This window comes from Camponotus vicinus, unplaced genomic scaffold (genome assembly GCF_025532165.1).
Source record: "Camponotus vicinus isolate PSW18456_S1 unplaced genomic scaffold, iyCamVici1.0 SCAF_4, whole genome shotgun sequence".
Taxonomy (NCBI): Eukaryota; Metazoa; Arthropoda; class Insecta; order Hymenoptera; family Formicidae; genus Camponotus; species Camponotus vicinus.
The window spans coordinates 12,016,512-12,044,015 of record NW_028141976.1 but is presented as its reverse complement, the minus strand read 5'-3'; the positions used below and the strand labels follow the sequence as shown (position 1 = coordinate 12,044,015).

General features: G+C 31.3%; 1 protein-coding gene and 1 long non-coding RNA gene across 2 annotated transcripts in view; one reads left to right on the top strand and one right to left on the bottom strand.

Moving 5' to 3' along the window:
* LOC145970292 (uncharacterized) overlaps positions 1-16,468 on the bottom strand; it is a 95,660-nt gene extending 79,192 nt beyond the window's left edge. Inside the window, exons 1-2 of the long non-coding RNA XR_014438379.1 lie at positions 16,381-16,468; positions 15,933-15,971 (exon numbers count right to left, since the gene is read on the bottom strand). This is a non-coding gene — a long non-coding RNA (uncharacterized LOC145970292). The remainder of the gene's footprint in view (positions 1-15,932; positions 15,972-16,380) is intronic.
* Positions 1-27,504, top strand: part of LOC145970285 (1-phosphatidylinositol 4,5-bisphosphate phosphodiesterase epsilon-1) — a 134,830-nt gene that overhangs the window by 12,470 nt on the left and 94,856 nt on the right. The window contains exon 2 of the mRNA XM_083096890.1: positions 13,819-13,882. The gene's annotated coding sequence lies outside the window, so the exon portion shown is untranslated. The remainder of the gene's footprint in view (positions 1-13,818; positions 13,883-27,504) is intronic.

Here is a 27,504-nt window from a genome sequence, read left to right as displayed (position 1 = left end):
AAGAGAGAAATTCGCAAACCAAAAGCGGTAAACGACTTCGATAAACAGACAGATGAGAAGGCAGAAAGGAAGAGGAGAATGCGAGAGTGAAAGGAGCAATAATCTAGAGGCAATTAACCCACAAGCGTTCTCGTAACTTTTTTCATATAAACACGCGCGTGAGATAATCAGGGATAATAATTTAGTAGTCTACCACTGTGTCCTAATTAAAAAATGTCTCTAGTAATTAAAGAGTGTGATATACTCGGAAAATTTAAGAGAAAATAACTATACGCTGTTTTAAATTCTTATAAAATTTAAGATACGCAATAAAATTATTGAGATACATATTAAAAATTGTACTTATGTGAAAAACAAGTCACACATATTTATTTACATTAGACATGTAGCTTGCATTTCGATTTTTGCAAAGTTATCCGAAATCTCACGATGTTAAGCATGATAAACTGCGATTGAAAGGATAATGCATCGAGGAAAGAAAAAGAAAAGAATTTGAGCTAAGAGAGTTGGAAGAGAGATCCATTCTTTAGAATAAACGCTACTGACATCAACGAATCGATATTCCAGGCTGAAATTCGAATAGCGAAAATTGGAGCACACCGATGATATATATACACACACACACACACACACACACAATACACACATACATACATAAATATACGAGATATATACATTGCCGGGGGTAGCCGATGCGTATATATCAAGAGATCTCCGCTGTCTTATCAGGTCGGGATCTTTTTACCGTCGAACGACAGAGACTGCCGGTGGTTGTACGATCGAATTGTATTAGCACCGATAACTCGTTTTCGTTTCGGATTGAGTTAGTCCGGCATTAAACGCCCGGAGCTATTTCGTGGCGGGAAAGTTACGTCGCCTCATCGTCTTCGTATTTGTCCTTCTCCTCTTGGTGAAACCGAGACGTGATAAAAAAAACCTCTGCGCGAGTGCAAAAATATCGGTGCAACGTTAGAAGTTGGTTTCGTGCAGAGTACATTCGTCTCCCTTAATGTTAACGTCGATGTCGTCGAACAGAATTTGCGAAGGCAATCGAACTCGTGGCAGGAGCCTAACCAATCGATCTGTCGCGTGACTCGTTAAACTTTACCTCGCTTTTCAATCGCAGACAGTTTTGCCTCACAAACTCGTAAACTTGTCATTTTCTCGTTTTATGTTCTAAGTCCAAGGACCTTCTGCATAAAGGGCAAATTCTGTCGCTCTAAACTTTAAATTCTTTATTCTAGATAAATTGTATAAACGACATAATTATCAATATTAAATTATTTTTTTTGTGTATATTTATTTATTTATTTATTTATAAAATATTAAATATATTACAGAATAATTTGATGAAAAATTACTTATTTTTCAAAATCCAAGAAAAAGAATAATAATCATGTCACAATATTAAGATATTTAAAATTAAAGGAAAGTTGTGTTTTAACATACTATGTTACTATATTACAGTGACGATCTGCGATGCGGTATGTTAAAAAAAGTTTTATTCCATATAAAATTAAATATTGTTAAAAATTCTCAGTCTGCAAAAAGAATTTATATACATTGCCAAAGATAATTAAATTTTCATAATTAAATATTGACTTTATTATGGGGAGGTTGTAAATTGAAGAGTACAGTTAGTCTATATACCAGACATTTTTCAATTATCCATTCAAACATATTTTAGTCCGTTAAATAAAAATCTAATGTCACAAAATAACAAAATTACTATGGTAGATATTAAAATTAAAAAATTGTCAAATTTTTGCATAAATTTATATAAAGATATATTACTAAATATACTTTCAATATAATAACAAATTCAATATAATAACAATTTTAATATAATAACAAATTAATAAAAATAATGCAACGAATTCAATAGCATCCTAAAATATAATTTTCCTTGTAATAAACCCAACATTTAATAAGAAAAAATTAATCTTAAGCTTTACAAATTTCTTTTCAAAAAAATTAAAAGTAATTGAAAGAGCTTAAAATCATATTAAACGTAAAAAAATTGTAAGAAATTATTATAAGAAATTATTCTTTTTTGATCTTTATTTGTGTGTGTATGAATTGTATTATAAAAATATTTTCTTTTAATAACGTAAAACGTCAAATATTTGAAGTTACAAATTTCTCGTGAATGAAACCTCATATAATATTCCTCAAATGTTTTCTTTCATATGAGAGAGAGACATCGCTTTTGATAAAAAATAACAATAAAAGATATTTATACTTTGCTTTGTTTTGTGATTATTCAGAAGCATCTTTATATATGCGAGAGAGAACTTCAATTTACAAAAAAAAATTCTTTCCTAAGAAATAAATTATATTTTACGCGAGAGATCAACATATTTTAATATATTTACATGAATCAGAACGTGAAGCTCTCATACAGAGGAAACCAGAATATCTAAAGCTGACGGAGATATTAAAATGGTCCCATCCTTAACCACGTGCGCTATCGATATCGATTTATGATGATATATAGTCTGCAGTAGAGTTGAGTGCGCGAGAATAAGTTACATTCTTGGCACAACGATACCAAATTAAAAAAGAAATCTCCTTCCCACGAGACGTTATATCGGACAGAGAATTTGCAGTGAGGAAACTCCATTAATCTATGTTTCACAGATTTCTGCTAAGATATTATATCATATACTGAATTGTATTACTTACGTAAATTTACGTAGTCGTTAAATTTTTCTTGTTTCGTACAGAAGAAAGAAACATTTTCCCGTTTTATCTACATTTTTTACATCTTTCGCGATCTTTGAATTTCAGATAAAGTTAAGAATTGTTTCAAAAATGTGCACAGTAGAATAATAACTTTTGCTCACATACTGTAGAAAGTATGAAATAATCTTTAAAATGAGTAAAATATAAAAAAAGACATTAGCATGAAAATAGAGTTAGCTGAATATTTTAGTTAGTTTAATATTTTAAAAATCAAGACGATATTTTTTTTTTAAACGATGTATTAAAAGTTGTCTAGTATCCTTTTGAGTTAAATAAAAATATAAAAAATTATATCCATCGCGAACGTCGCTTAATAATCTGTCTGACATTTGCATAAATTTAATTGTGATTGCTCTATATTTTGCACAATTAATTTAGCTTTTCTCGATGCAGTTACCAATTTATATTCGCCCATAACAATTGCAAAATTATTTTCCCGTTTTGCATGGATATATCACCATCTTCAAAAACGAAAGATGATATATGATATTTGAAAATATCATATATCATCTTTAATATACATTTATATAGACTAGTTTTCTTAATAGATTTTAAACAAAGTTGAAGGAAGTTTCAAATGCAAGCTCTTACTCGACATTAAACAAAAAGATCATAGCAATTAAAAGTTTGTAAAAATAAAGTACTTAAATTAAAATTAGCAGTGAGATTTCGTTATTTCATTATCGTCCAAAGATTTGTATTGCATTTCCAATCGGGTCCAACTGCGATAACTCGGGAAATTTCAATGGCACTTTGACATTTAAGCTAAAGAAAAATCGAGTTCAGATTGCTCAAAGAATCTGTCATTAAAATTCCATTCCGGAACATCCTGTATAAAGACGGAGTGGGAAAGGTGCAAACTTAGTTAAGGACATTGTTGACTTTGATTGCAACTATTCCTTCCAACGGAAGATTAATTTGCCCGTGGTATAATCTAAGCCATCCTAGAGAAGTTTTCAAAATAATTCACCGCTTTATAATACGTCGAATCTAATCGATTATTTTTTTCATTTGAAACACGAGAGGGGCAATAGATTTAATTTTCTCACGGAGATTATCGCTTGCAGATGAAAAATGAAACTGTAGAAAAGAAGAAAAAAAAGAAGAGAAGACAGGCGCAAAAGACAGAAGAGAGTCACGTTTAAATCAGCAACGTTGCAAACTTAGAAGTGGCGGAAACTGAGACTCTTTCCGGATTCTTTGACTTTAAAAACGAGAGCGCACAAGAGGAATCGCGCGCTGGCGAGTCATAAAAACTAGGAAAAAAAAGTTCACAGTCCCCGCGGAATTTTAATTACTGACAGTTTCCCGTTCGAGTCTACCTTTTTTCGTAAGTTACTTGGTCGCACCGGCTCGTTGCTAGTGTCAAAATTTACGAGCGACCGAGATTTCCATTCGCGGGGTCGTAAATTCAATTCACCCAAGTTCTCTCTACGTTAATGGTGGCCGCGGTAGATGTATGAAGAGATGGATGTCTATCCGTCGTCGTTCGCGCAGAAAAAGAAGACGCAGAGACACGCGTTACATCTAGGAGAAGGAGAAGAAAAAAAGTTTGCTGCAATAAATTTCGTTTAATAGACTGCAAAGCGAATGGCCAATCTGTTGCGCGATTGATCTCCATTCGAGCGCATGCAGGTGACTTGCCGTCTTTTTTCTACATCTCACTCTGTCTAGCCGTTATTATCATTATCCGATACATTGTGCATACTGGTGGGTAAGTGGCCTGTACAAATCATCGTGTTATTATTGTTGCTAATTCGATAGGAACGAGACGGTTATACCAATTACATGCACGTGCCTGCTATTGATTTCTGTACGAACGAAGGGAGAAAGAGAAAGAGAGAGGGAGATAAAGCATGGCTGCAGTTTGGATTGTGAAGGGGATGCGAATGCAAAATCGTCCGGCCAAGATTATTAAGCTCTCGCCCCGGCGCTTTATTACCTGGATTTCTTTCTCTTCCGTTTATTAGTTCCAGTCCGTATCCAGTCCGTCCAGTCTTCGCTTCCATCCGGATTTCCAACCGATTTGACGCATGAGAATAAATCATTTGCGAAAGCAAATATTTTTTATCGCAATTTACATTAATTCACGATTACTCATTTCATCCTCTATTATCGATACTTTCTTCATTTATGTCCAATCTCAATCCGCGTATCGATGTGACAGAAGTTATCATCCACTTGTCAAGAATATTTAGTTTCATATGGCAAATGCATATATAATCTAACTAATTACGAAAATTGAATCATGTCTGCATCACGAAAGACTGTCACTCTTATTTAATAGCATCACAATGATTACTGCATTAGTCACCGAAAATTATATACTGTCGCTTAAAAAATGGATATTTTTTTCTCTTCTTCTTTCATTTCTCTTTGATTTATTTATTATATAAAATTTATTTCTAAACAAAATTTATTACTAAACAATTTATTACTAAACTCTCTTTTCGATATCAAACTTTTTAAACTTTTATCCATACATAACTTTATGCAATTCATCTTAGTTTCTCAGTTTCCTCGGAAAGATAAATGTATTATTAAAATGTTCAGTCTATCAATGCAATAATTATTTCTGACAAGATATATAACTTTTGACGTATCTAATGTTATTAAAGAATTCACTATCGATTGATTTGTCTTCAAGTTAATAAGAAATTCTTGGAAATTGTCAAACATATCTTTAAGTATGAATACTCTAAAGATCGTATTAATAAAAATTTCAATTTCTTTGATATAAAATTACCGAATTATAGAAAGAATTATTAAATATAAATATATTTGTTAATAATTTTGTTAGTCAAGGTAAACATTTTCCTCAAGAAAAGATTTAGATAACATTTACATGTCCCATTTTTATATCAAATCATCGAATGATTAATGCGTAATCTTGATGATTTGATTTTTAAAAATTAAACCATCAAAATTATGCATTATTTCATCCCTAAAATAGCCACGTTTGAAAAAAGAGAATAACAGTATATCTCAAATTTAAAAAAAGTATATTCCATAGCTATCATATACATAGACTTTATAGCGAAAGAAATGCTCGGCATATCTGGAACACTTTCATGTGCCAGAGATATCTTCTCTAGTATTCTATCAGACCTTACCATCACGAGCAAGGCCATCTTATCCATCGGTGTGCAAATGCGGCGTGTGTTGCTGTTAGATAAATTCCTCGACACGATTGCCACGAAATCGTCCCTGAAGTAAAATAATACATCGCCTCTCTCGAAAACTTGTACGCATAACCCGGCCTAAGAAAATCTTCAAAATTCAACCGAGCCATTCGCCAATTTCCAATGAACACATCTCTCGAAGATGGTGCACGTAGTGCAACTAGCGTAGACAAGTAGGGTAAGTGCCATTCGGCACATACGTCGTAAAGACGGAGAACGAACTTTAATAAAAATAACTCTTGTCACCCTTTTCCATCTCCATCTTTGTTTCTCTTTCCCGCTATCGTAATAAAACAAGGATGAAGTAATGAAATAAATCATGGCTTGTTTGCTCACATAGTTCGTTCTAAGAGAAAGTCGCATTGTAGAAGAAATGCAAGACATATGAAGCGAGATTTTTCTTACGTAATATCTAATTTTCTTTTAACGCTGTGAACGGAACCTTAAGATTCACATTTGAAAAATGCATAAAATAATAACGAAAGATTTTTCTTACGTAATATCTAATTTTCTTTTAACGCTGTGAACGGAACCTTAAGATTCACATTTGAAAAATGCATAAAATAATAACGAAAAATTTACAGATTCAAAACACGGAAAAATAGAAGGAATATAATGAAAGAAATGTTGATGAATCGCAATTGACGATAACGGCCGAAAAGAAACATCATCGCCAAAAGCGGAGAAGAAAGTCCATACGGAAATATGGGCAATTTTTCTATGGCTTCAGAGAATCCATTGACATAAAAGAAACAAACGGGTAGCTAAAAGAAACATCAATTATATACAGGGTGTTTCTTAATAAGTGCGAAAAATTTTAGGAGATGATTCTTTGTCGAAAATTAAGGGGAGTTTTTCATATAAACATATACTCCTACATCCCTCATAAAAATTAGGTTTTTATTTTTTTCTCAAATTTGAAACAAGTTAAAGAAATGAAATTAGGTGGATATTTTCTAGTAAAAAGGTATTTATTAATATTTTTTTCAACCTCCTGTATTGTTATAAAAGGACGAGAAACTAGCAACCCCTATTCAATTTTTCATTAGAACTTTTTAATGTTTATATGAAAAATCCCCTTTTTAATTTTCGAGAATTTCAAAGAATCATCTCCTAAAATTTTTCGCACTTATTAAGAAATACCCTGTATATATATATATATATATATATATATATATATATATATATATATATATATAATTTAAGCGAAGTTTATTCAATACGGCGATATTCTTTTGGTATATGGTTTGGCTAATGGCAAGAAAACCGAGAAAGAAAGAAGATCTTTATAGAATGGGTTTCACCGCAGTGACGATATTACTTTTTCTCGAACGACGAGAAAGGAAACGATGATAAAGGACGAGGAAAAAGAGCGGCACTATAAGCCCACGGATAATTCCCGAGGATTTTACCATTATGTCCGAAAATTCCCGGGCTCGATCGAGCACGTGAGACGCGCGACACCGTCCAATTGATATTATTGAAAATATTAAAAGTTGTTACAATGCTTCTACCTATTCGAGAACATATTTCCTGCTTCCCCGACTTTCGTTTTTATTTAATAGATTTTTTCTCCCGCACTTGTCGCGTCCCTCGGGCTGTATTATTTCAATATTCATTTTAATTAATTTCGGAGCGATAGCAAGCTAAAATACACGATGGAGGATACAATCTCAAAAAGAGGGTAAGATCTATAGAGGAACGGAGCTATTTATGTGGAGATGGTTCTTCAACACATCGCCGAGGAAAAAGCTAATGTATACATATAATAAAGGAGTATCGATCGAGAAAAGGATCGTCTTTTGTTGTCGAGAATCCATCTCTCGCTGGAGAGAGCATCGTAGGAATAATAATTGACGGTAATATTCGACGAACGCGATGCAAATTTGCAAATTAAGTCATAACGTTACCATGTCAGGGATCGCGGTTATTTGTAATTTGTCAAAATTTGCCGCTAGACCGAGCGAAATGACGGGGAGAATCCTTTACACGGATGATAATTTCCGAATTTACATATGTGCGTATATCACGAGATATCGCTTCAATTAAACGAGCGCTTTCCTAATTTCGAAGATTAATTTACAAGCAGGAAAAGTAAATGTCGCTGCTATTAGTAAAAAAAAAAGAAAAATACGATAAAAAATGACGTTTAAGTTCTGAAATGGTAAATATGCGTTTTGTAACTTTAATGTTAGCAAAAGTAATGCTTCTTTATACTTGAAAGGGAAAAAGAAAGAAAAGAGTGAGCGAGAAGTTCAGTCAGAATGAAGGAGAGCAAACGAAAAGGAGACTCGTGTAGTTATCCAAAAGTTGACTGTAATTGCAAAGGATAGGAGGCGGCCGAGAGCTCTACAGAATCTCTTAAGAGGCACATACATGTAATATTTCAAGTGTGCATAGCGTTTGAGTCAACATTCTCGAAATCGTGAATATGGAATATGATATATGATATATAATATATATATATGTGTGTGTGTGTGTGTGTGTGTGTGTGTGTGTGTGTGTGTGTGTGTGTGTGTGTGTGTGTGTATGGCCGATATTATAATATTTTCAGTGAAATATAGGCGGATGTAGATAGATATGGAAACTTTTGTGTGAATACGAAAACTAGATTCCCAAGTGGAACAATTCAGACATTTCCAATCCTACATTGTCCTACATTATCGAAGGATTGCATGAAATGTCGGTGCTTCAAATTATGCTTCGAATTCGACTGAAATTTAAATCTACGATAGAGTTTGGTAACTTTTGAAAAATGGATAGCTTTGAAAAATTACTAAATTATAAAAATACGTATAGATATGTATGTATGTGAGAATTATTTTAAAGAGTGATAAAACGAGGATATAGCTAATTTTTTTAGTCATGCACGAACAAATAAAGTACATTGAACTTATATATAAATTGACGGAATATAAAAATATAATAAAAACGATACAATTTTTAGAAAAATGTGTAACATCTAGTTCGCAAGTACAGAATAATCATGACATTTTCGTAGCAATGATCTAATTTCTGAAAATTAGAACACAGCTAATATATATAGTCGAGATATAAAAATCTTTACATTTTGTCAGATTATATTAAATCGCAATGTGATCCCTTTCTAATAAAATTTCTTTTTTTACGCATACTTTAAGAGAAAGAGAAAAAGAGAGAAAAAAGAATAAAGTTATGCAGTTTTAGCATTTTTATCTTCATCGCCGTTTCATCGCATAAGATTTATGTATAATAATCAATAATATAATCAGTTAAAAAAATCGCATGAATTTAACGTGCCTCAGATTATATTTAACTTACTAGATTGTATAAATTTAAGATAATGATTAAGGTAATGGATGAATTATAAATGCTAATATACCAAGTGAGAGTTCAAGTCGATCAAAGATATAATTACAGAACGCAAGCTTGTATTATGAACAAAAATTAAATGGAGTCTCGAGATAATCAGCTTGCTCATTGATTATTTAACAAGGTATTTCCGTGAGCGCAACTTGTAAGCGAAAAACTGTCAGAAACCAGGAATTAAAGCAACAAGTTCTCAAATGGCTGACGATTAAATTTGCGATTTGCGTATTTCGACCCTATTTAAATATAATCTAAGATTGCGTTTCACAAATAGTGCTATTTCGAGAGAAGAAAGAACAGAAACTGAAACGTTTCTTTTATGACGACAGATACTCCGCGTCAATTTATGCAAATCAGTATGTTTTTAATTAAATCGCCAATTTCGAAATCTACGACAAAATTCACGTGCGACCACATTTTAATAACGTAACCAAGTTTTGATTGCTTCATTCTATGTCGGCAATATTCACGGATGCGCTTTTAACATCGAAATTGAGAAGCAAATCCGTGATATCGTCTACTGCGGAAGCAACGCAGATTCTCTGAAATATATACATTCACATTTCTACCCCGAGCTGGAGAAAACTAATCGCAAGAAGGGAACTTCCGACGCGGTATGGGTTCGTAATAGCGCTACACTTGCTTATCGCACTGATTAAGATAACGAATATTCGAGAAGATCGAACAAAGATGCCGGAAACTTATCTTCTCGCTAATTCGCACGAGAATTATCCTTTTAAGTCGCAAGTCGAAAGTGCGAGATTTGCGAGAAATATTAAGGATTACATAGCTCCTTTATCCAAATACGAAAAATAATCGCACAGTCGCGATATAATGTAATTTCCCGCGTAATTCTTGGAAGGTTTAGGAGATCCCAGCAAGATTCCGCACGATTATCTCCTGGCTTAATGCCGCTCCGGTAATTTCCACGTCGTTAGTATCACTGTGCGAGTTAAGGAACCTCCCTCCGTGACACATATATATGCCCAGAAGAAGTCTCGGGTGAAATCGATTAATACAAGGGTTCTGAAGAAACAGTCGTTGCAGATATATTCGCGCGAAATAGCGTGATTCAAGTATTATCTTAGAGTGTTTAATAAAATGAATTTCTCTCTCTTTCTCTGTCTCTCTCTTTCTGTACGAGGCAATCGCGAAGTAGCAACGAGCATCGAGTATCGGCAGAATTGGCGAAGAAACTTTTCCGATACGATGAAGCAATTATTTCACCACCGAGTATCGAAGTTTGCTGTTGATCGACGTGCCGATTGCATGGATTTCCCAATCGGGAACGAGAAGCCAACAAAATTGTACAGATCTTCTACTTGCGCGCGATGCTGATGTGTATACACTCTTAATTACAGCAGCAGGATTACGTTTGCACGTTATGGGAATTAATTTAATGGAACGAATGCCGCGCGTGCGCGCACCATTTGTAAATAAATGTATGCGATAGTTATAATTAAAAGCGCCCATTATATCGCGCAACGTGAATTATTTCCAGTCGCAGAGAGTAAACTCGCTAATGATCACTGACCGCAATATAATTCCACCCATTCCGTTCGCAACAATAGATCATAACAATAAACGGGGAGACTGTTTCCCGGCCTTTAAAATCACTCGTCGTTATTCACCGCATAGAAGAAGCGAGTAATCGTGATACAGATCCGCAAACTTGCTCGAGAAATAAACGTTGCTGGCGGCCAATTTATTATTCTTATGCAAATAACCAGGCTAAAGATTAAAGTTTAGCGTATAGTTAGACGCATTAACCGAAACTTGGCGCAAGTCACTTGCAACAAGGTGCTCGCAGAACCAGACTATGTTAGCCTATCAAGTAGTTAGCTGGCAGGACCAAAAGTTACCTGCCGATGTATCTAGGATGTAAAGGAAGCTATCCGTAACTCCCTATGCAAACTTGGAAATTTCAGGTTATATATAATCGCGAAAATATTTCTTCGTTAACATTCTATAAACTCTTCGTAACAAATATAAATATATCTTTATTATTTTACGTTAAAAGGACGTATATTAATTTGTAGATGCAATTAAATACACACAAAGAGAGAGAGAGAGAGAGAGAGAATTTCTTTTTTTAAACAAAAATATTTATACACTTTATAAGAGGTAACTTTTTCCTGTTATTAATAAAATTTAATTAATTTAAAGAAAGATGTACTTTTCTAAAAGTTATTAAGATAATTACTTTCTTCACAGTAACTGCGTTTATTCAAGAATAATCAAATTAATAATTTTGAAACAATTGTCCTTAAATATAAATTAATTTTTAATAGAAAGAAAAATAATCTATTTTTATAAACTAAATTTTTTTAAATTTACTTGCGCTAAAATGCATTTCAATAATAATAAATCGGAAAAAATATTATTTAACGATATAATATCGATTAAATATATTTTTATACATGTTTGTATTCACTAGGAATGCATTTTCGTATTAAAAATTTTTACAGCCTTTCTATTAGAAGCTTTATTAATTGTAGGAAAATTTCGGCGTAATTGCCTTATATAGCGCGACATATTTATGCAACGTAATTTCGTCTATAAAATGCGGAGAACTTCGGGATAGCATGTGAGCCGGGAACAATTTAATTAGCAGTTCATAAGATGATTAACTTCACTCTCTCTCTTCCTCTCTATCTCTCTTGTCACGCGTGTTTAAAGTAAAATTATGACTTAATTGCGCTTTAATGACTATGTGATATGCGAGATCGGTATTGACATTGCGAGTCGAAATTTTTCCCCTATTTTCGATTTTAATTTTCAATCTATTTTGATACTTTAAGCATCAGATTATTTGAACAACTATTTAATCTATAGTTCTGCCGAAATAGTTTTTTCTCTTATATAATCCTCTGTTAGTTTATAGCTTACTATAGTTTATTTGAGAATACCAAATAGGAATTCAATTCTTATACAAATTAAATCTTGAGATCAATTCACATATAATTAAATTTCTCGAAATCAGTTAGACTAAACATAAAAAATTAAAACCAAAAATACAAGCTTCGAGTTGAGGTGATTTGAATATCGAATAACAATACACATGGTTAATAATTAATGGTTTGATTGGTAGGTTTGGAAATCTAATTATAGAGCAAACTTTCATAATAATTTATACGATCGCAAATAAACACGTTTATATCTTCAAAAATCATTAAACATGCAAATTATGAGTCATCTATATACCAAGTTTACCCGACACGGCCGGCGATTACATTCGAGATGAAAGACGGTCCACGCAACACGTGTTTGTTGTGGTGATACGTCTTAAATGTATTCCGCGTACGACGCGTTCAATATATTTGTGCACCCCGTATGGAATTGTACTCGATTGGAATGCCACTCCGAATAAGAAGAGGAAACCGAGTTTATCTTATTTACCGAGGCAAGGAAGATGTCTCGATTTTCTGTTTTAGAAAAAAAGCGCGATCTCACCTAAAGTTCCACGATCTAGCAACACGTCCATCCCGAATTGAAATTTTTATCTTACTTTCAATCTCAATTTTCAATGTAACATCTACTTTAATGTCTTAAGCGGTCAAATCATTTTTTTTTAATTATTTAAGTTACAACTTAAAATCACAAAGCTCCACTTGAGTTAGAATTCTACTTTTCTACTATAATTTTTTTAACAATTGTAATAACTAAAATATATGTATGTATTTACATTATAAATAATTTCTCGTTTTTGTTTTATAAATACTATATTTGTGTACAAATATTGAAAAGTTTTTATATTAATTAATGTAATCGAGAATTGCAATAAGATTGAAAAAAATAATACAGTCTTAGACTAAATAATATATTTAAAAAAAAATTGAAAAACTCTAAGGAATATTAAAGTAGAAATAAAATTTTAACTCAAATAGAATTTCGCCATTCTGAGTAGAAGTTATAAGTTAAATAGTTTCAAAAGAAGGTAATCTGACTTGCTTAAAGTATCAAAGTAAATATTAAATAGAAAATTGAGATTGAAAGTAGAAGAAAAATTTCAACTCAGGTTGAGTTTTATTACGCACTTTATTACGCACGACGTAAAAATTAAACAAGTTACCCTATTCCTGGTACACCTCTTATACCTCCTCGCAAATTCCGAAGAGTTTCCAGACATTTAAGAGCGCTCGTGTATCGCGAAATAATTATTCATACTCGCGAAGAGATGGAAGACTCTCTTGTAGAATTTTCAATATACAAGTCCCTCCTCGATCTTCTAAATGGCTTGACTTTACGACGAACTTTGCGACTTGTTAGCTGCAATTCAATACTTTCTCTTTTACGCACTACGGTTTCGCGAGGGCGTATGAGATTTAAGCATGATCCGTCATAAAATCAACACGTTGCCCATAAAGATCTGTACGGTGAGAACAATTTAGAAGAGAAGATTTAGAATAACAAATGAAAGCAGCAACCAGTGTTTCATACAGACATTGAATTCTTTCGATAAATTTTTCCGATGGATGTCTCTTTATTCACGCGATATGTAAATACAACATAAATATTCATTTATTATCGATTTATTTTTCAGACGATTGAGCCAGAGATCGATCGGAGAAAATCATATCACACTTTGAAGAAAACTGCATATCCTGGTATGTAAAAACTTTTGAATGATTTATCGATACGAATCAATTATTGCGAAAAGAGTAAGAGTAAAGAATGATATAATTAAAATGAATTTTTGATTCATATAAAAGAGAGATTTTCAACGCTGTCATATATACATAATGTAGTTTGTCTAAATTTAAAAATAAAAGTTAAAATTTATAATATTAAATATTTAGGAGAAAAAATTAAATTTTTATGAAATTTTAAATTTTAAATAATTTTTATAGATAACTCTCTCTAATTCATTTATGTCTGTGCTTTTTTCAATCACATATAATGTAAATTAAAATAAGATATACATGTATATTTTAATTATCAAGTAATTAATAATTAAAATTTATTAATAATTTAAAAATTTTTAAAGACGCCATGAAATTTTGAAAATGTAGACAAAAAGTAATTTCTAATACTATTTTACAATGAATAAAATGTACTTTAACAAGACTAATACTTTGTTATCATATTTTCGCATTTTATTATGCTAAAAAAATATTTACTCTGATACTACTGAAAAATGTCGGTAATAAGTATGGAACTAATTGTAAGTGTATAACCTCTTTAGCACTTCCTGCATATTCAAATCCAGACATGCTCCAGGCGAACTTGTAGATAATTATCATCATAAATTACAGCTATACTTGTGCGCGAATAATATCTTAAGTAACCGCAATTTATTATTTTACGAAGATACGTCTGTATCTCCAGACACAACATGCGCTATGTTCCAATAGAGGATCCGTGCAAAAATATCGCGAGATGGGGAGAATACCTTTGGGAAAACATCGGGACAGTACAGTTATCTCCGTTTCGTTCGTAACATAACAAAAGAAATATCCCCTTGGAAAATGAAATAGCTGCGTAAAAGGTCGCCTGTCTCACTTTTATTCCCCCACAATACAGCGGTAATTACATCAAACGACGGTACAACCGTTCATCGATCTATCCTCGCCCATTCAAGAACGAATCGCTCGAAGGAAATAACGAAGTTTGAGTGCCCAAGCTGCTTTATTAACTTTAATCCAAAACGAGTAAATTCGATAGCAAATTCAGCAAAGGATCTGCAAGAGTAGAGAGGTAGATTTTGGCGAGATCGAGAGAAGCGATCGATGAGAGGAGATACGCTGTCCCAAGTGGAAAGAGCACGTGTGAGTTTGCATAGGAAGTGGTTGTGCGCGAAAGAAATATCGATCCCTCTCACGTGGAATTCGAACGAATCTCGCGAGCGCGTCCGCCCTGCAGGGTGTAATAAATTTTTCCTGCTTCTTAATCCTCCCGCAGGACATCCCCGTATTTACCGGCGCCGCGGGACCATTTCGCGCCGTCTTGATTATTGTCGTAATACGAGCGACCGGCTGCTGACGAAGCTATTTTTTTATTCAAAACGAGATAAAAAAAGAAAACTGTAAGCTTTCTTGAAAATTCGTGACCGCCTTCCTCTGTACGTGTGTCTGTTTCGCGTAAAAATATTTGCCGAGGATTCTTCGCATCTTGCATCGTCAAAAAAAAAAACAGTTAATAAAAGTTCGCTTAAGTCGAGGGTGTATATTCTTATTTTTATATTCTTATTTTTATCTCTATAATATTTGAAGATTCATTTCATTTAAAGATATTCACGATGTTGTGCTGTCTTTAGTAACATTATATAACTTCTTTATACAAAATCAATTCCACACATGGAATAAAGTTCATTTATATATCTCTTTATCTAAAACGCAAAAAAAAACAATTTGGTATATTTAGCATTCAAATGCATGCTAAGTAATTCAAGTCTGCAAGCTAAACGGAATCCTTGCTCTATTCTCTCTAGTTCTGATTTCTAACAAATTCTCTTTTTCCTATAATAGAAGATCTTTTTTAAATGTATTATTATATTTGTATTCTTGAGTACAATTGTTTGAAATTTTTAAATACGTATGCACTTTAATGCACAAACAAAAATTTTAAATTATTGCTTTTTAAACTTTGATTATTAATAAAATAATTTTTTTATCCATTATTTCATTACTGAAATAAAAAAAATGATTGATTACTCACCAATACTACAGTGGCGGAGTTGTAGCACCCAATGATGATCTGTAAATAGGGATATATATTCAAATTAGAATAAAATTTAAAACTTTTAAAATTTCAAAAATATAGATAAAATATATTTAATAAATAAAACTATATAATTTTTGAAAAAAAAAAAATTGATTTGACTTTTAATAAGTTTTTATTTAAAAAAATTATAAATAATTTTAATATTTCTAATAATTATAATAATCTAATTTGTATATAAATGACCTAGATAATTATAAATCTTAGTCATTTATATATATAAATAATAAATATTTTATAACATATATTTTAAATAATATTTCTTTTAAATAAATAGAGAATATTTTATATTATACAATTATGTAAAATAGATTATCACTATCGCAAAGATAAACAAGTATAATCAGATTTTCACAAATAATAAATTAATTAAGTTATAGTTTACTTCACGGCTGCTTCGTCGTTGCCCGATGCCACCTTAGGTTTCCTCCTCTTCCTCCTTCTCTCCTTTATTTACTCTGCTGCTCCTTTATAGCATTCACTTGTGGAAATACAATTAATTACGATCGCGCATTATTAACCAACAAAATACGACAATCGCACATTTTGCACGATATCGCGACATTAATCACACGCGACACGCACTTTATTATATTGCGACGTAAATAGAACAACGCAAAAGTCGCGATCGCATAAAATTTGCAGCAAACGCGCACAGATGAATTATCATTAATAACTAAAAAAATAAATAAATAAATAATTGTGTTTTGAGAGATAATTCGAAGACACTACGTCTATTGTGCGGACAAACATTTATTAGAATAATCACTATCTCTTATACATTGTAACATAAGTGGAAATAGTTTAATTAAAATTATTTGCATTCGTATTTCTCGAAGAAACGCGCAATATACGGAGTATATGTATAGCTTTGCTGCCTTTGCTCGAGTTCATCGTACGAATGAAAAGAAGGTCGTCGCATGTCAATAATAGTGAGTTATACGCTACAACAAATACGAGCGTCGAACATTGTTGATAAATCTGAATACGGAATTTCGGAGATTATAATTCATTGACGTCACGAAATATTTAACATGGTACGAATATATAAATGCCTTTTACAATATATTCATTTAAAGTAGAAATCCAACAGAGAATGGGAAATATAAATTTTTTTTATTCTATTACAAGCCGATTACAAATTTTATTTATAACGAATGCGTCTTTTTTTAATAGGCTTATAAATTCATATATTTGGCCTTTCGTTAAATTTTTTGCCAATTTATATATAATTTGCCAATTGTTTGCGAATTGAAAAAATAAACGCAATAACTTACGAATCACACAAGATCGAATTATTAGCAAGCCCCAAAGATGCTTGATGTATTAATTATAAATGTTTATAAATAATTAATTAAATTTAAATTTAATAATTAGAGATTTGGTTCAAGTAATCAAATTGAATTGAACGAACAAAATATATTCTGCCGGCATTGAGAGATGTTTTTCATGTCATTTAAATATTTCACGATGTCAATGAATCGACCGTCCGGTGTTCGTCCTTGTGACGTTGCTACCGTTGACACGCAATAGCCTTGTTGTCATTCACGCCGTGAGACAAGTTGTATACCAATGTGGTGTAGGATGTACGCCCCATTACAACTAAGGATTGAGAAAGGGAAAAGGACAAGGAACGACAAAGATTATTATTCCGTCAACGTTCGTACACTAAGAAAGGTGTCTTACAAAGACATTATCCACTAGAGTTTCACTGCGCGAATGATAATAAAATGATCACGTATTATATATCTTTTTCTAATAATAATTACGTATTTGCCTCTCGAAACACGATTACTTTTCATAGTATACTTAACGTTCAAAATGTGATCGAAAAATACTATCAAAAATACGGTCATTTATTATAATTATTGCGACTAATAATTAGTAGCACATATTTTTCTAGTTCGCTGATATTGTTTTCTAATTTCTGATTATTTGTTAGACTGAAAAATGCTTCTGATAGATAATTATATAAATGATTTTGAATTATTATAAACGATAAATGTGCACGAGTATTATAGCGATGACTAATTGATTCAATTAATGAAAAGGCATGATACATCGATTGTTTATTAATAATACGTACATTTTGCGGGATTTATGTTGAAAATCTATTCAGCTCGCGTAATATCGCGCGGTAAAATAATGTCAATCGAATGTAATTTTCGATCACTAATAAAATATGTCAGATACAATAGAGTTCGAATCTATTGTGCGACCATATTCGCGTATTTGTCGCGTTACAATTAATGACGAGAGTGCCGCGTAAAATATCGCGAATTAAATAATAGTAATTGTCGTATTTTGCTAATTAATGCACGCGCAATCGTAATTAATCGCGAGTGAGTGCTACGAAGAAGCAGCAAAGGATAGATAAGAAAAGAGGAGGAGGTCTGAGGCGACATCGAGCAACGTTGGAGCAACCGTGAGGTAAGCTATTTATATACATAAATCTCTAGTATAAAAAGATCTCTTTCTTTGATTATTCTAGCCTACATATTTTATTTCAAGATGCAGCAATCGAATCTAATGAAAAAATTATCACTTTTGTTTCGTTTATTATTTAAAAAAATCTTTATGTTAAATTTATAATAAGATTTATATATTTTTTCTTTATTAATTTAAATTGCGTTTTAATTTATATAAAGAGAGAGAAAGAAAAAAGATAGGAATATCATATATTTTTAAAACATAAATATTAATTACTTAATGTATCAAAAAATTGAACAAAAATTTAATTTATAAATAGAATAAAAATATTTTAATACTTTATTATTAGTCTTATAATAAGATATAATTTTTAACTAGATAAAAATTATTTTTAAAAAATAATTCTCCAAAATTAGTAAATAAATAACTAGATAAAAATTATTTTAAAAAATAATTCTCCAAAATTAGTAAATAAATAAATTAGAACAAATTTTTAATTAAAACTGAATTACATTAAAGAAATTAGACACAATATATAAAAATAATAAAAATAAATCCATCTGTTTATCAAAAACAAGATTTTTTTAAAAATATCTTAAAATCTGTTTTTCCCAATGATAAGTTAAACAGTCAAAATATGATTATGTTAAGATAGTATAATCAAGACTAAAATAAAGAAATTAATAAAATTGAAATATATTTAACTTAAAAAAATTTAATTTTAATTTTAAATTACATTACTTAAAAATTGTGAAACTAGAGAGATCTATTATAGAATTTTATTATTTTTAAAATTAACAAATTTTTTAAATAATTAGAAACAATTAAAATTTATATATTTAATATGTTGGATTAAATTTTATAAGCTTTAAAGTGTATTATATACAAATGTGTAATTAGATACAAATACTAAATTTTTTCTAATATATATATATCTTTTTCCTAAAATAAATTTATCATTTTAAAAATAACACAGTTGCATTCTAAAAAATATCGTAAATATTGATAAAAATATTTATAACCTCGATATTAAATTACAATATAAATTTTGAATAGAGAAGTTTTTCAATATTTTAATTAATGTCAAATTAACACAAATCCTACATGATTTGAATTTAAATCAGTATAAAAGCCAGATCAAATTCCATATCCATAATAATAATAATATAATAATAATAATAATAATATATTTACTATATAAGTTAATAATGCATGTGTGTGAGCGCGTATGCATAATTGCATACGTGCACGTATGCGTGCGCCCGCTTTGAATTGCAATCGCGCGGGATTTACTGGACACGGAATAATCGTCGTATTATCGCGATAAACTATATTTGAATACGAGACATGATAGTCTGATACTTCTTTCGGTACTCTTGATACCATACGCTACTCTTGCTCACAAACGATAGCTAATTTAATTTCTCGATAATTTTAGTAATACTTACTTTAATGATGATGCTATTGAAACTGCGTTCATTCGTACAGGCTTGACGAAACTGTTGCATGTTCATCCAATATAAAATACATAACTGACATATAATACAACGAGATAACTTGACATTTTTCAATACTCCCGATATATTATTACTTGCAAACGATATTTACTCACGATTTTTTACCCATGATTTTTTATACACTCGAATACGGCGAGATAAATGATTCTTACGACTAGTATCATAGCGTGTTACAACTGTTGTATCATGATGTAATATAACTATGATCACACTGATTTCGTTCCTTCGATATTCACGATCCTCGATATTCAAGCAAGATTATCTGCGACGCAAACAATACAGCGCCACCAAATGACCGCGATATAACCGTAACCTCGCGATACCCCGTAAACGACGCGCGTAGCGTCATCTTGATTTCCGATTCCGTTAGGGCTAATCCGATTCCATTCAGTGGTTCCGGTTGACGTCATGTCAGCCATGTTGAATTCGCGTATTGCACACTGGGAATCTCGGAATTGGACTACAATGCCAGATTTTTTAATAATGTATGTATGCGCGATTATTTCTCGTATAAAGATGCGTGTGATATAGATTAAATATCAAACAAATGATTGATCAGTCCATTGATGTAAGTAATATCGTTATCGCTACAATCATAATTATATTAAATATTATATATATTACATATTAAGATCATAAATATAATTTGTCTCATTATATATCCGAATTATGATTTGAAATTATTAGTAATAAATTATTAATAATAAATATCATTTACAAGTAAGCGTGTATCAAGAATATCGAGAAGAGTCAAAAGATTGTATTATGCGCAAATACAAAGTATATCGCGTTAATAATGAAAATTAACTAACTTGACAATTTCATTAAGCGAACTTTTCGCGTGCTAATAATTTATAAGTTTGAAAGTTTGTATTGAAATAATTTTTTTTTTTCAGAAATTATATATATAATTTTACTTATTAAATATCTATTTGTAAAACTAATAGAATTTCATTACGTATAATGATTATTTTGTTAAATATTAATTATTTTAAATTTTGCTCTCTCTTTCTCTCTTTCTAATTTGAATATATTTATAATAATTTATAAGAGTTAATATCTAAATTTTTTTTCAGAAATTATGTAATTTTATCAAATATCTATTTGAAAGACTAATAAAAAATTTCATTGCGTAATGATTATTTTGTAAAATATTAATTATTTTAAACTTTACTTTCTTTCTCTTTTTAATTTGAATGTATTTGTATTTTACAGATCACCGTTGTGTATTACAACTCCGCTATTGCATATCGTATCGGTGAGTAATGATTTTTTTATCTTAGGATAATGTGAATTAAGACAATAAAAAACAATTTACTAAGAATTAAAAGGTCTGGAAGAACTCGCAATCCAAAATTCTTGTTCATATGCATGTGAATATGTAAATTAAAATTTCCTGGCAGTCCTGTACACATTTTCTCTCATATTTTAAATGCTCATATTCGAAATATTGCAATGTTATAAAATCTCTCTTTTATTTGTAATATTTCTCACGAAATAAATATTTCTTCCAAATTACAAGGATAGATAAATAAATAATTAATTTTAAGATAAATAATTTTTCTGCTCAAGAAATTATGAGTCATGTGTTTTACATCTACTATTTTACTTAAAAATCGTAGATATTAAATAAATTAAATCAATATTTAGAGCAGATTTATGAATTCGAATAACACTCCTACAAATGTTTTTATCTATATTTGTTTATATTATAAGTATATCGATTTTATATTTTCATATTCTAGAAATAAAACAAAAAGAAAATATATTTTTTTGTATGTTTAATAAGGAAATATACTTATTTTGTAAACATCTGTCTAAAATATTGAAGAAAACATTTACTCACTTGAAATAAACTTTTTATATACAGATATTTATTAATTTTATAATAATTATATTAGAAATATAGCTACTGATACAATTATATATCGGAGACGAAAACTCCTGAATCTTTGTGCAACGAATTAGAGCGACGCAAAAAATAAGAACGCAAGTAAAAGGAACGCGAGCATACTGCCAATTTATCGATAAAAGCAACCTCCCCGAGCAGTCGCTATCGATATTTTTTATTGCTAGTTTTCTAAATAATTTTAATGAAATATTGGAGAAACTGGTTGCGGTTCGGTCGAGACTGCTCTCTTTTCTCTTCTCTTCTATTCTCGCGCCCACATCAGCTGGTTTGTATCTCTTTTACACAGTACCTGGAATTTCATTAGTTCGAGGCAGCTTTGTTGTTCGATCGATTGTCGCGCATTTACATAGTTGATGTTCAGAGAAAATGCAAAAAAGATTATGATCTTAATATCATCACCTTTGGTTTAATTAATTAGAAATTGATAGAGATAGTAATTAAACTTTAAAAAATAATATACAGCTGTCAAGATTTGATGAAATTGTTATATTTCATGGTAAATATTTAATTACACTAGTCTACAGCCAAAAATTATTTCAAGCCAGACAAAGTATTTCTTATAGATTTTTGAATGCTGAAAACGCTGCCGTAAATTTCATCAGCACGTCAGGTTTCCAATATAATTGAGGTTTAATCTGTCAGAAATGGCTTTTTGTACAATACTTGAGATTTCTTTTACATAAAACAGATTAACATTATTTGGAAATTCTGATTTTATAGAGAATGAACGTATTGTTCATACATACAATACATGTACATACGATACAATACATTCATGATTTCCGATCATCAATTTCAAGATAACGTTGATTTTTTTTACAAAAAATTTTACAAAAATATTGCAAAAAAGCCATTTTTTGCATATTAAATCTCAACTATTTCGGAAACCTAACACGCTGATGAAATTTAGTTTGCGATCATTTTCAACATCCAAAAATCTATAAGAAATATCTTGGTTTAAAATAATTAAAAAAAAATATTTTTTTTTGTAAACTAGAGTTATTAAGATTATATGGCGTTTATTTATGGATAAATATATCATTTGGCAATACTTGAAGCGAGTCATTACTTATTTATTTACATAAACATAATAGAGATTCTGTTTGTTTCTATTTGTTTTTACACAAAAGAAAACTTTTAAATTATTTCGATTATAAAGCTTAATCTTCTCTATAAAGTAATAAAAAAATTATGTAAGTTATTGGTTACTCTAATCATATAAATATTTCTAAAATTTATTGAAACACCAGAAAATTTTTTGTGTGATGAATGTGCATGTTATTTATTTCAAATAATTCGTTGCATTGTGCCGAGTCAAGCGGCTTGATTTAAATGAACTGGAAAGTTTAAAAGAGGTGTCAAAAATGTTAAATTGAAACATTATATTTTAATTAACAATAAAAACATGTATATGACATGTGAATGAACAATGGAATAAATGCAAGAGCAATTCCGTGAATTTTTGGAATTCTAGTAAAAGAATTAGTTGTACATAAATAAATAACATAAAATATATTAAATATTAAATATTAATTTACTTTATATATTTTATTATAATTTATCTTCACTATTTAATTAACAAATATACTCATCAATTATACGAATACACTGTTATTTGGTACTATATGAAAACATTAATTTTAAGCTTAATACATTTGAAAAGTTTTCCAGTTTTAAATAAGATGTGAAACACTTCTTTTTCAGTTTCGTTATTAAAATATATACGTGTAGTTCATTAAATATACTAAATGATATTTAAGTATGCTCCAATTCAAATGTATTACTATGTTTTATTACTTCTTTTACAGTTCTCTTTAGAAAGTTAATTTCATATGTCAATTTTAATAAAATCATAAAAATTTAAATGTTTATAAAAAGAAAAATCGATGAATAATGATGAATTTTATACGGCAACAAGCAGATTCATAATGTTTACATTTCTCTCGATAAATTTGTGGCATTTATGTGCCGTCCATCCATCCGTATATTGTACGCTACGTTTCCCCACATAAATCTCACCATTCGTAACTTAATCACGTTGGATTTATCACACGGCGCTCGCATCCGTAGATACGACTTGTTTGTGAACGATAAATCCCCAGAATTGCCGTATCAATAGGTTATAAAAAATGATGCTATTATTAAGCATTTGTGTTATTAAGAATACATAGTCTAATTTTAAGATTATTATCACAATTGAAGAGGACGTCTGTCAATTATGCTTGCTCTTACCTAGAGGAGCTTTGATTAATTGAATTCATCTCTCTTTTTAACGATTTTTTAATATTTAACGAAACTGAATACCTTTACATAATTCTGTAAAGTGAAAATGTTGAAGTCGATTTAAAATATGATGAATATAAGATCTTGTTCTCATTTCGCGCGCATGTGAGAGCGAAACAGAAACTATTTAACTTTCATTATTTAAAGTTAAAAACTATTACTGCTTCAATAACCGTTTTAAAAGAAAAATAATTCTTTTCAAATTGATAAAAGAAATTTTTATAAATATAAGATAAATTATACAATTACACAATGCAAAATAAAAAACTAGATTATACAACTAAAAAAAGCCTTACTTTGATATAAAAATTTTTACTAATCTTATGAATAATTTATATGATATTTGTTAAAATATATTTACTAGAAATGTGAGGAAAACGATTTGATATTCTCCATTATAGACATCGTGAAAGATTAACGAAATGCCGCTGCTAAAAGCGGTGGAGACGTAGCTGTAATCTGACAATGAGTGACAACCACGATGGCAATCATGATGTCGGACGTCGAGTAGAATAGGTCCCGTTGTGGCAGCCTTCTAGCTAGGTAACGCCAACCATAACAAAGATTATGTAACTTCCGTAACAAGCTGACACAAGCGCACAATACGAATAGAAGTGCGACAAGTCGATTTAAAAGCAACTATTAACGATGGAAATTCATTAATTATGGAAATTCATTAATTATTTTTTCCCAGAAAAAATCGCTTTGTCACTCATAGATGCGAAAAAAATTACCATTATATATAGACATTATGTATTATATAACATATTATACATTATGTAAAACTCAGTTAAATTTTATTAAGATCATACAATCCAATCGCTTTTTTACAGTAACTGCTTCCGCATCTTTATTCTTTATTCTTGGCGTAATATTAAAAAAGTCACGGGAATACTTGCCATATTTACTTTTTCCAATTCTTAATTAACATCTGCTGCATCATTCGTTTTTATCGCCTTTCGGTGCCTATTCGAGTTCCCCACCGGACTGCTTATAAAGTTTTAGCGACAAGTTTCCTCGCCCTCGCGATTGCCTTTCCATAGAGCGTTACAGACGCACCCGCTTACTACTTTCTCGACTTTCATCGCATTTCCCGCACGTTTTATTCCCTTTATTCGAATCCAAAGGAGCGAAGTTAGATTCTTTCGCACGCAACAGCGTCGAAAATATCATTATTCCAGTCAAGAAACTCGGTTAAACGAGTTGATTCTGCTCAACATCTTAATACAAGCATTTTTGGATGGAGTTCCGAAAAGGTCAAACCTCCGATTTTGCTATCATCACTTATACTTACGTATTTTGATGCGCTGATTACGAAAATGATAGTTAAAGTTACCGACTACTTCATTTTCATGGTAAAAACCATAAAAAAAGAAATCGTTAAAAAATGACGTTTTTTGATTTTATTTTATCAATATACTGAAAATTAAAAAAAAAAGTTTCAAAGAAAAGTTGTAGATCTTTTTAAAATATACATTTTATGTGCTATTCATTTTTACTGTTATTCACCACGGTCCCGATTGACCACGGTCCCGATTGACCACGGTCCCGCCTAAACACTCTAAAAAGAAATGATACGGCTCGCTTCGCTCGCCGCACCGGCCTGCGGCCCGCTAAAAAATAACTACCTTAGGCGATAGACATTGGGCTACGCTACCGACAGTGCCGCCCGACCCCTCTCCGCGGGGAAGGCGGCTTAACGGGCGCGCTAACGCGCGCCCTACCGCCTTCCCCGCTCCGAGGGGCGGGCTCCGCGATTAGGAAACATGTATTTAGCTCTGGGTAATGCCAAAGGAAAGTTAACTTATCGTACACAGCATATCGTAGTGTGATGAGATATATCTTTAAGTTTGATTTTCTAGAGAACTATCACTTGTATGGTAAAAATGAATAGGACATAAAATGCATATTTCGAAGAGATCTACAACTTTTGTTTGAAACATTTTTTTAAATTTTCAGTATTTGATAAAATAAAATCAAAAAACGTCATTTTTAACGATTTTTTATGGTTTCCACCATGAAAATGAAATAGTCGGTAACTTTAACTATCATTTTCGTAATCAGCGCATCAAAATACGTAAGTATACGTGATGACAGCAAAATCGGGGGTTTGACCTTTTCGGAACTACACCCGCATTTTTTATATTACAATAAAACAAATTTCCAATATGAAGAATAATATTATCACAATTTTTGGGAAATAGGAATATATCGATTTACGAAATCCTATATTAATTTTTATTCTCAATTTCTGTGATAGATAGACTAGTTATATATAAATATTAAATCTTTGGTAATATTTTATCTCGTCTGTCAAGCTCGTATCGCTTGCAAATCCCGGATCCGCGTGTAAAAATCGCGATACTGAATCGTCGATTTTATCGTCATGCCTCACGCCTTTGTACACAAAGCCGCGAAAGAACAACAGAAAGGAAGATTGGTTCTCTCTTCTTTCGAATGGACATGTGTATGGTACACGCGGCGGAGAGTGAAATCTTACGGACGTGACGGGCTTGCCAAGAACGATATAGATAAACGCGACGCGATGCGATGCGATGCGATGCGATGCAATGCAAGGCAGGCACCGCGCGCTCTCTCGCAATGTGACTTTATATACCGCCCACGCGAACGCACCGCAGCTTCCGCGTGGGTGGTTGTTTATGCACATACATGGAAATATGCGACCGGGAAAACCACCTACACGATGTAGTTTTATCACGATTGCGCATGATAAAATTGTCGATTTCGATCCATCGACCGGGAACGGCGACTTTTCTCTATCAATGATCGACGATAAAACCGACACGTCGGTCTCGTTTGCCCGTTAATTCTTTCATGCACGTATTATGTATTTGTTTCGAGAGACATGCACACGTGTAATCGTTGTTTTGTGCTTTGCTCCAAGACCTGAATATCGTACTCGTTATTTAACATGAAAAGGAGAATATCATATATTCGGTTTATTTACAACCCTCTCGTTTGAGGAAGATGCGTATAACAAGAGAAGCCAAACCACGTACTTTATTCTCTCTCTCTTTCTTTGCTTCTCTCTCATATTCAGTTTTTAAATTTAAAATATTCCTTTCATAGCTCCTTTGATTTGTAGCATCCTCAACAAGCACGTGATCCATATTTATCGCAATCTTATTCTGATAAGAAATTCGGAACGCAAGATATTTGTTTTAACGCGTGGCTGACGGGGTTAGTGAGATTACTTTGCCTCGTAGATGTTTACTAAATTGGAAACAGTTCGCAATTGAAGCTCGCAATTAAAACTCGCCGGCGGAAGCGGTTAACCTTTCGCAAAGAAACTTGAGATGCACGGGACGCGAAACGATCTGGAACACTCAACTCAAAGCTTCCACAA